At 39.6% G+C, this 10,984-nt stretch overlaps 1 long non-coding RNA gene across 1 annotated transcript; it reads left to right on the plus strand.

The window, feature by feature from the left end:
• Window positions 1-9,739: 9,739 nt before the first annotated feature.
• On the plus strand, window positions 9,740-10,616 carry LOC117275563 (uncharacterized). Its single transcript, XR_004505738.2, has 2 exons — window positions 9,740-9,922; window positions 10,023-10,616. It is a non-coding gene; the product is annotated as an uncharacterized lncRNA (long non-coding RNA).
• The last annotated feature ends 368 nt before the right edge of the window (window positions 10,617-10,984 follow it).

Genomic DNA, 10,984 nt, shown 5'->3' on the forward strand with positions numbered 1-10,984 from the left:
CTCTACATACATATATATATATATATATATATATATATATATATATATATACATAGCCACCTTCGGACGGCTCAAATCTGAAATTCTCCCCTTAATAATACTACGATGGTCCACCACACTAAATAAATTTCAATCTACAATAATGCAAAATAATTGCACCAATATTAGTAAACAAGTTTCCAGATTTTTGGTCATTTAGGCATTTTATCAAATACCTAGTAGGCATGAATCTCTCTCTCTCTCTCTCTCTCTCTCTCTCTCTCTCTCTCTCTCTCTCTCTCTCTCTCTATATATATATATATATATATATATATATATATATATATATATATATATATATATATATATATATATATAGTATTAAATATTATTTATTTAAAAATTATTTATATAAAACCGACCGACTTCAGTCAGTAATTTCATTAAATTTATATTTTAATTATTTTACAATTGTGTTTTCGACCGAACTCGGTCGGAAATATTTAATTAAAACTTATTTCGATTGGTAAATTAAATATATATAATTTTTGTTATATTAAAAACCAATTGCCTTGGGCGGGAAAGCATAATTTAAAATATTCCGACCGAAATCGGTGGGAATTTTTGAAAACTTTTAATAAAAAATTATTTTTATAGATAATATAGAAGTATGACCTGGTATTGGTCAAATATTGACCAAGTTCCGACCGATTTAGTTTTATATATTTTCTGTGGGACCACTATTTTTGTTGTAAAAAGTATTTTCTTTGACTTTTGCGACCAATTTACTTAATTTCTGACCGATTTCGATCGGTTTTTTTTCTGACCGATTTCGATCGGTATTCTGTGGACGGATTTTGACAATTTTCTAGTAGTGGGAGAGCATAGGAAACATACGGACTTGGAGAAGAGGGTGAAGAGAGTAGTATACAAAATTATTTTTCTAAAAGATATTTTCTACTCTCTAACCAAACACTAGATAATAATTTCCGAAAAAAGATTTTCACTCACTAACCAAGCAAAAGAAAATAAGTGATAAAACCACTTATTTTTCATGAAAACATTTTCCTTCGTACCAAACACACCCTTAGTGGAATGCCTTGTAAAAGAGAAACTGGACGTAGGCTTGGTGAACCAGTATTAAACCCGAGTAACATTTAATAGTTCCTAGATCGAATATTCTGTGGAAATCAATGCAAATGTAGGATTCTGGGTCTGCCATCGCTTTCAATTCTGAGTATATATCAACATAACATGAAGTCGTATATGTTCTTTAAGAGCATGGCGTATTAGAGCTTTCTCCTTTTTTATGTGCATCACAACTTGAGGTATATATTCAATTCATGGAAACGTCTGGTTGAAAAGCCTTTTTTTTTTCTTTTATCTTTTGCACTCAATATTTGAAATTTACTAACCTTCTTTTTTCGACTGAAATTTACTAACTTGACTAAATCGAATACCATTGTCATGACCCAAAATCCCAACCTACGGTGATGGCGCCTATTTCAATACTAGGCAAGCCGATAATCTCAATAAACCATAATTTTTCTTAAGTTTGAAAATATAATATTTAAATACAATATAAAATCCCACAAATACTAATACGAACACTCCCCAAAATCTAGTGTCACTGAGTACATGAGCATCTAATATGAATTCAAGTCTGGAAAATACGGTCTATAATAGTCTAAGACCAAATAGAGTAAACAAGAAGATAGGGAAAGAGAGACCAAATGCAGCTACCTCTGAATCTCCGAAAAATCAACTGTGCGAGAAAATCAACACCCGCTATGTCCAGAAGTACCTGAATCTGCACACGAAGTGTATAGTGTAGTATAAGTACAACCAACTCAGCAAGTAACAATAATAAATAAGGATATGAAGATAGTGACGAGCTACACAGTTATAGTTCATTTTCAGTTATTCCAACAGAGAATAGACATGCTTTCAAATCCAGCAGTTTAAGTCAAATCAATTTATACAGTTCAAGTTCATATAATCCCATATATAAAATCTTTCAGAGAATTTCACAACAATGACAAATAGCAACTAAGTGCAACAACAAATGAAAAGCAAATACAGAGTCTCAGAGCAACAGTCACTCCACTTGTTACAACAACTCAACCACTCGGCTCTCAGCCCTCAGCCCTCAGCACTCACACTCAATGGGTACCCGCGCTCACTGGGGTGTATAGACTCCGGAGGGGCTCCTACAGCCCAAGTGCCATAATCTGCACGAACAACTCACGTACTGCACGAATAACTCACGTGCTATAATATCTTGCACGGAAAACTCACGTGCCATAATATCCTTACCTCACCGACAGGCCCTCGGCCTTACTCACTCCTCAACCTCTCTAGTCTCTCGGGCTCTCAAAATCACAAAGATCAGGCCAAACAAAGATAACATAGTGTATCAACAAATATCAAGAAAGACTGAGGTATAATACGCAAGAAAAATCATGACTGAATACAAGACAGTAATTAGCAAATAATTCAACAAGTACAAGACCTCTGCGGGTCCCAACAGTACTATAACATAGCCTAAGCATGATTTCTAACATGATTTATAGTGAAATTTCTTCAACACATAGAGGGCATATAGCTACCAATAAATTATTCAACTATACAGTTTTCACGGGACGGACCAAGTCACAATCTCCTCGGTGCACGCCAACACGTCCGTCACCTAGCATGTGCGTCACCTCCAAAATAATCACATGACATAAAATTCCGGAGTTTCATACCCTCAGGACCAGATTTAAAACTATTACTTATCTCAGAGCGTGAAATTCTTTACTCTGTTATGCCTTTGCCTCGCAAATCAGCCTCCGAATGCCTCGGATCTAGTCACAAATAATTCGTTCCAGTCAATAAAATTCATTGGAATTAATTCCATAAGAAAATACTATTTTTTCATAAAAATCCGAAATTTAGCTCAAAATTTGCCTGTGGGGCCCACGTCTCGGAACTCGACAAAAGTTATAAAATCCGGAAGTTCATTCAACCACGAGTCTAACCATACTAACTTTACCAAAGTCCGACCCCAACTCGACCCTTAAATCTTCAATTTAAACCAAGAGGGTTTTAAAACTTTTCCAACTTAATTCACCAATTAAATAATACAAACAACCATGGATTCGGGTAATTTAACCAATATTGAGTTAAGAATACTTACCCCGTTGTTTTTCTTAAAAAACTCTCAAAAATCGCCTATTCCCGAGCTCCAATCCGTCAAAAATGAAAAATGGGATGAAATCCCATTTTCAGAACTTAAACTCTCTGCCCAGTCGTTTGCTCTACGCGATCGCGAACATTCCCACGCGATCGCAAAGAACAATTTTACACCACCCAGATTTAACTCTACGCGATCGCGGACTTTCCCACAGGATCACGACACACAACATCACAGACCTACGCGATCGCGGACCTAACCATGCGATCGCGAAGCACAAACGCGTGATTTCCATTTCTGCCCCATTTCCTCTACGCGAACGCGACCTTCTTCACGCGTTCGCGAATAACAAACCCACATAGCTACGCGATCGCGTCCCACTTCACGCGATCGCGAAGCCCAAAATATCACTGCCTCAAATTAACCCTACGCGATTGCAGGTATCCCCACGCGATCGCGTAGAACAAAAACCTCCAAAGACCAACTAAGCTTACGCGATCGCAGACACATTCACGCGATCGCGTAGAAGGAAAAACGAATCAGATATCAGAAAATTCCAGCAGTTGTTCAAGTCCAAATTTTTGATCTGTTAACCATCTGAAACTCACCCGAGCCCCTCGGGACCTCAACCAAATATACCAACAAGTCCTAAAATATCATACGAACTTAGTCTAAACGTCAAATCACCTCAAACAACACTAAAACCATGAATTACACCCCAATTCAAGCCTAATGAACTTTCAAATTTCTAATTTCTACAAACGATTCCGGAACCTATCAAATCACGTCCGATTAACCTCAAATTTTGCGTACAAGTCATAAATGACATAACGAACCTATTCAAATTTCAGAATCGGATTTCGATCCCAATATCAAAAAGTCAACCCCCCGGGCAAACTTCCCAAAAATTCAACTTCCGGCATTTCAAGCCTAATTCCACTACGGGCCTCCAATAAATTTTCCGAACACTCTCCCAAGTCCAAAATCACCATACAGAGCTATTGGAATTATCAGATTTCAAATCCGAGGTCTTTTATACATAGGTCCATATCCGGTCATTTTTTCTAACTTAAATTTTCAATTATGAGACTAAGTATCTCATTTCACTCCTAATTCCTTCCGGACCCGAACCAACTAACTCGACAAGTCATAAAAAAACTATGAAGCATAAATTGAGCAGTAAATGGAAAAATGGGGTTATAATATTCAAAACGACCGGCTGGGTCGTTACACCTAATAAATTTACTAGAGAGTTAGATGCTTTCTACCAAATGATTCTTCATTCCTTGATATATGGTTGAAGAGTTGATAAGTTACTTTCTCCCCCTCTTAAACAAACGCTCGTCCTCGAGCAGATATTTGTACCGCATCTCCTGCTCAATCTCCCAAGTAGCTTCTCCGACTGGCTGACCTCTCCATTGTACCTTCACTGATGCTATGTTCTTTGACCTCAGCTTTCGAACCTGCCGGTCTAAAATAGCCACCAGCTCTACATCATAAGTCAAATTACCGTTCAGCTGTACTGTACTGAAATCCAGAATATGAGACGAATCCCCGACATACTTTCGGAGCATGGATACATGGAATACCGGATGAACACCTGATAGACTAGGTGGTAAAGCAAGTTCATAAGCCACATCTCCAATTTTCTTAAGTATCTCAAAAGGCCCAATATATCGAGAGCTCAACTTGCCCTTCTTACCAAACCTCAACACACCCTTCATGGGTGAAATCTTGAGCAGAACCTTCTCCTCAACCATGTAAACAACATCACGAACTTTCCTGTCGGCATAACTCTCCTGTCAAGACTGTGCCGTGCGAAGCCGTTCCTGAATCACTTTGACTTTCTCTAAAGCATCCTGAACTAAGTCAGTACCCAATAGCCTAGCCCCACCTGACTCAAACCAACCCACCATAGACCGACACCGTCTTCCATACAAAGCCTCATACGGAGCCATCTAAATGCTTGACTGGTAGCTATTATTATAAGCAAACTCCGCGAGTGGCAGAAATTGATCCCAAGAACCCCCAAAATCAATGACACAAGCGCGTAACATATCCTCTAATATCTGAATAGTGCGCTCAGACTGTCCGTCCATCTGAGGGTGAAATGCTATACTCAACTGAACCTATGTGCCCAATTCTCGTTGTATTGCTCTCCAAAATTGTGATGTAAACTACGGGCCCCGATCTGAAATGATGGACACTGGTACACCGTGCAGGCGAACAATCTCGCAAATATAAATCCCAGCCAACCGCTCCGAAGAATAATTAGTACCAACTGGAATAAAATGCACAGATTTGGTCAACCGATCTACTATCACCCAAACAATATCAAATTTTATCAAGGTCCGTGGGAGCCCAACTACGAAATCCATGGTAATATGCTCCTATTTCTATTCCGGAATTTCAAGTCTCTGAAGTAATCCTTTTGGTCTCTGATGTTCATACTTCACCTGTTGACAATTTAAACACCGAGCTACAAACCCAACTATATCTTTCTTCATTCGCCTCCACCAATAGTGCTGCCTCAAATCCTGATACATCTTCGCGGTACCTGGATGAATGGAGTACCGCAAACTGTGAGCTTCCTGGAGAATCAACTCACGTAAATCATCTACATTAGGCACACATAGCCTACCCTGCATTCGTAATACACCATCATCTCCAATAGTGACTTCCTTGGCATCACCGCGCTGAACCGTATCCTTAAGGACAAGCAGATGTGGATCATCATAATGACACTCTTCGATGCGATCATATAAAGAAGACCGAAAAATCACACAAGCCAAAACTCGATTCGGCTCCAAAATATCCAATCTAACAAACTGGTTAGTCAAGCCCTGAACATCCAAGGCTAAAGTCATCTCTGCTACCGGTAAGTATGCTAAGCTGCCCAAACTCTCCGCCTTACGACTCAAGGCATCGGCCACTACATTGGCCTTTCCGGGACGATAGAGAATGGTGATATCATAATCTTTAAGCAACTATAACCACCTCCGCTGCCGCAAATTATGATCTTTCTGTTTGAACAGATGTTGTAGACTCCGATGATTGGTATATACCTCACACTGGACACCGTACAAGTAATGCCGCCAAATTGTTACGGCATGAACAATAGCTGCTAACTCAAGATCGTGGACTGGATAATTCTTCTCATGTACCTTTAACTATCTGGACGCATAGGCAATCACCCTACCGTCTTGCATAAGCACTGCGCCAAGACCAATATGCGATGCGTTATAATACATAGTATAAGACTCTGAACCTTTAGGCAACACCAATACTGGCGTTGTAGTCAAAACTGTTTTGAGCTTCTGAAAGCTCTCTTCACATTCATCTGACCACCTGAACGGAGCACCTTTCTGGGTCAATAGGCGATGCAATAGACAAGAATCCCTCCACGAAACGACGATAATAACCGGCCAAGCCGAGAAAATTCTGAATCTGAGTAACTGAAGATGGTCTGGGCCAACTCTGAACTGCCTCTATTTTCTTCGGATCCACCTTAGTTCTTTCACTGGATACTATATGTCCCAAGAATGCCACCAAACTAAGCCATAACTCACACTTAGAGAATTTGGCATAAAGTTTCTCCTCTCTCAATCTTTGTAATACAATACCCAAGTGTTGTGCATGCTCCTCCTGGCTACGTGAGTACACCAGAATATCATCAATAAATACTATGACAAATAAATAAAGATATGGTTGGAATACACTATTCATCAAATGCATAAATGTTGCTGGGGTATTGGTTAGCCCAAAAGATATCACAAGAAATTCATAGTGGCCATAACGAGTTCTAAATGCCATCTTTAGAAAATTCGAATCCCAAATTTTCAACTGGTGATACACAGATCTCAAATCAATTTTGGAGATCACCCTCGCTCCCTCAAGTTGGTCAAATAAATCATCAATACGTGGCAAGGGATATTTATTCTTGATTGTAACTTTGTTCAACTGCCTATAATCGATGCATATCCGCATAGTACCATCTTTCTTTTTCACAAACAGAACCAGTGTACCCCAAGGTGACACACTAGGCCTAATAAACCCCTTTTCAAGGAGTTCCCGAAGTTGCTCTTTCAATTATTTTAACTCAGCTGGTGCCATACGATAAGGTCGCGAACACCGAAATAATATCGCCCACCGGTGAAACTAAGGACTCACAGGGCATATCCAGATAATGAGCAAAATACGATGATACATATGAATAAGTGGAACCAGGGTCAAATAATATAGAAGCCTCCTTGTGGCACACCGAAACAATACCTGTGATCACAGCATCTGAGGCAACAACATCTGGTCTGGCAGGAAAAGCATAGAATCGGGCCTGACCGCCACATGACCGACATCCCCCTCTTGGGCGACCCCTAGTTTCCTGACCCCCACCCCAAGCTGGCTGGGCGGGTGGTGTAACTGCTGGTGCCGTTGGTCGAGAACTATGCTGTAGAGCCCCATTCAATAGCCTCGGACAATCTCTCTTAAAATGACCCAATTCTCTGCACTCGAAACAACCCCTCCTCTGACGGAACTGTTGTTCCTGATAACCCGAAGAATTACCTATAGAAGCTTGAGCAGACGAGGCATGATGAGAACTCTGCGCTGGTAGTACACTGAATGAAGACTGGCCTGAATGAGCACTGTAAGAACCGTGGCTAGCTGATGCACCACGATGAGCTGGACGACCCGTCTGAGCATGTCTGTAAGAACGACCCCTACCGCGGTAAAATTGACCCCCTGAAGGAACACCGCTGAAATCACCTGAACCACGAGGCCTCTTATCCTCCCTCTCAACCCGCTCCTAGCTGCGAACCATCTCAATCTGACGAGCAATGTCGACAACCTCGTCGAAAGTAGAACCAGACACTCTCTCTCTAGTCATGAGTAATCGCAGCTGAAAAGTGAGGCCATCTATGAACCTCCTGATCCTTTCCATGTCTGTGGGAATCAACCAGATAACATGACGGGCCAATTCTGAAAATTTCATCTCATACTGTGTCACAGACATATCACCCTGACAAAGTTGCTCAAACTGCCTGCGCAGCTCCTCTCTGTGGGACTGAGGCACGAACTTCTCCAGGAATAGACCAGAGAACTGCTGCCAGGTAAGGGGTGTTGCACCGATCGGCCTACACCTCTCGTAAGCCTCCCACCATCTGAAGGCAGCCCCAGAAAACTGAAAAGTAGTGAATGAGACCCCACTGGTCTCTAGAATACCTGCTATCCGAAGCATCCGTTGACACTTATCCAGAAAACCATGAGCATCCTCTGACTTCACGCGACATTCTCCACGCGTTCGCGAATAACAAACTCACATAGCTACGCGATAGCATCCCGCTTCAGGCGTTCGCTAAGCACAAAATATCACTGCCTCAAATTAACCCTACGCGATCGCAGATATCCCCATGCGATCACGTAGAACAAAAACCTCCACTGACCAACTAAGCCTACGCGATCGTAGACACATTCACGCGATCGCGTAGAGGAAAAACAGAATCAGATATCAGAAAATTCCAGCAGCTGTTCAAGTCCAAATGTTTTGATCCGTTAACCATCCGAAACTCACCCGAGGCCCTCAGGACCTCAACCAAATATACCAACAAGTCCTAAAACGTCATACGAATTTAGTTGAACCCTCAAGTCACCTCAAACAATAATAAACCATGAATTACACCCCAATTCAAGCCTAATGAACTTTGAAATTTCTAATTTCTACAAACGACTCCGGAACCTATCAAATCACGTCCGATTGACCTCAAATTTTGCACACAAGTTATAAATGACATAACAGACCTATTCAAATTTTCAGAATCGGATTTCGACCCTGATATCAAAAAGTCAACCCCCCGATCAAACTTTCCAAAAATTCTACTTCCGTCATTTCAAGCCTAATTCCACTACGGACCTCCAATAAATTTTTCAGATACACTCCTAAGTCCAAAATTACCATACGGAGTTGTTGGAATTATCAGAATTTAAATCCGAGGTCTTTTACACATAGGTCCATATCCGGTCAACTTTTCTAACTTAAATTTTTAATTATAAGACTAAGTGTCCATTTCACTCTGAATTCCTTCCGTACCCGAACCAACTAACCCAGCAAGTCATAAAACAACTGTAAAACATAAATTGAGTAGTAAATGGGGAAATAGGGTTATAATATTCAAAACGATCGGGCGGGTCGTTACACCTAATAAATTTACTAGAGAGTTAAATGCTTTCTACCAAATGATTCTTCATTCCTTGATATATGGTTGAAGAGTTGATAAGATATTAAGTTAAACTAGGATTATTATGATAAGTCCGAACTAATTAAAGAGATAGATAAGATGACATGATACCATCAAGCAACTCCAACAGCGATGGAGAGGTGACATCAATCTTAATTCTACAAGCTGGTGAAATTGAAAGGACCATTATTCAACAACCCTCTTGTTTTTGTAGCTCGACACATAACCCATATCTGATTAATTTAACAAAGTAATTGTCTTATTTTATGTACCTCTGGTACTGATATAGCTAGGGCCTATAGCCTTGTAAAACAAAGTCAAAAACCATTTTCTACAACCTTTTCTTTTTCTTCTTTTGTGCTTCACATCCGCCGGAAACGTCTTTTAAGAATAGAGGATATATCCCGTCCATCCTACCATACTCTTTCATATTAAAACCATTTGTGAAGCTGTCTAAAATGGCTTTGTGTCACTGGATGAGATTACTGGCAGACTTCGACCATTACGCAAATATAAAGTAAAAAGAAAGCACTTGGTCAGAAGTTAGAATAACTTACACTTCTCTGTTATACTTTAAGTTTTTAATGATGACACATTTAATAATGGTAATACTCATCTCATTCCAATTTGTGCAGGGAAATATATCAATATAAGGGAAAGAAGCGATAACTTCAAACGGAAAGAAATGCAAGTGATCTGTCCAGATTCAAGAAATCAAGACAAGAGGAAGAGCTAATTAAGTACAAATATCCAAGATCATAGGAAAATCAAAGGATCATCAATCAAACAACTTAGCATACTAGAAGATCAGTTACCTAATAGGAAAGATAGAGACATCAACTCTCAATCAACATAACTGTTCAAGAATCCCTCAGAAGAATGTGGCAAACGAAAGGAAGGAAAGCACAGTTTGTTATATGAATGCAGTCCACATCTATTGACTGGATTTAGAGGCATCCCTTAGGTCAGTCTCTTAGAAAATTACTTCCTCAATCAAAGGAATTTCTCAATCTCGCTCACAATCAATGAAGATCTTGGTGACTGGAATAACTCAAGACATCAACCACTACCTATATGAAGAACTCGGAAAAGAAGAGAACAATGCGTAACTACACATACAAGCTTTATACATCTTTCTAGTTCTTATATAAAATATTGTATTCTTGAGTTTACTAGTGTCACAAAAGATAGAAATAAAAATAGAAAACAATAAGGAGGTTGTGTCCAAAGCTTAAAAAACATTCAACTGTACATCGTTGGTGGTAATAAAACCACGATCGTTGCAATAAATCATCTTTGAAGATCTAAGAGAATCTCTGCGACCCAAGGAAACTGGATATAGGTACCATACCAGTACACGAACCAGTATAAAACTCTGTGTCTCATTTATTCTGTCTTTGTTTAATATTCTTTACTGCTATTTTGCTCTAACTCAGTCTGCTGGAAAAAGAGTCAACTAATATCATAGTTGGTAAACTAATTTTTTTAAATTAGCACAATTTACCCCTCCCCTCTTGTGTTTCAATTGGTATCAGAGCATGTCTCACAATAATACTATTTGCTTAAACGCAAGTGAGTAAAAGATCATGATATTAAA

This window comes from Nicotiana tomentosiformis, chromosome 10, assembly GCF_000390325.3.
Source record: "Nicotiana tomentosiformis chromosome 10, ASM39032v3, whole genome shotgun sequence".
Classification (NCBI taxonomy): domain Eukaryota; kingdom Viridiplantae; phylum Streptophyta; class Magnoliopsida; order Solanales; family Solanaceae; genus Nicotiana; species Nicotiana tomentosiformis.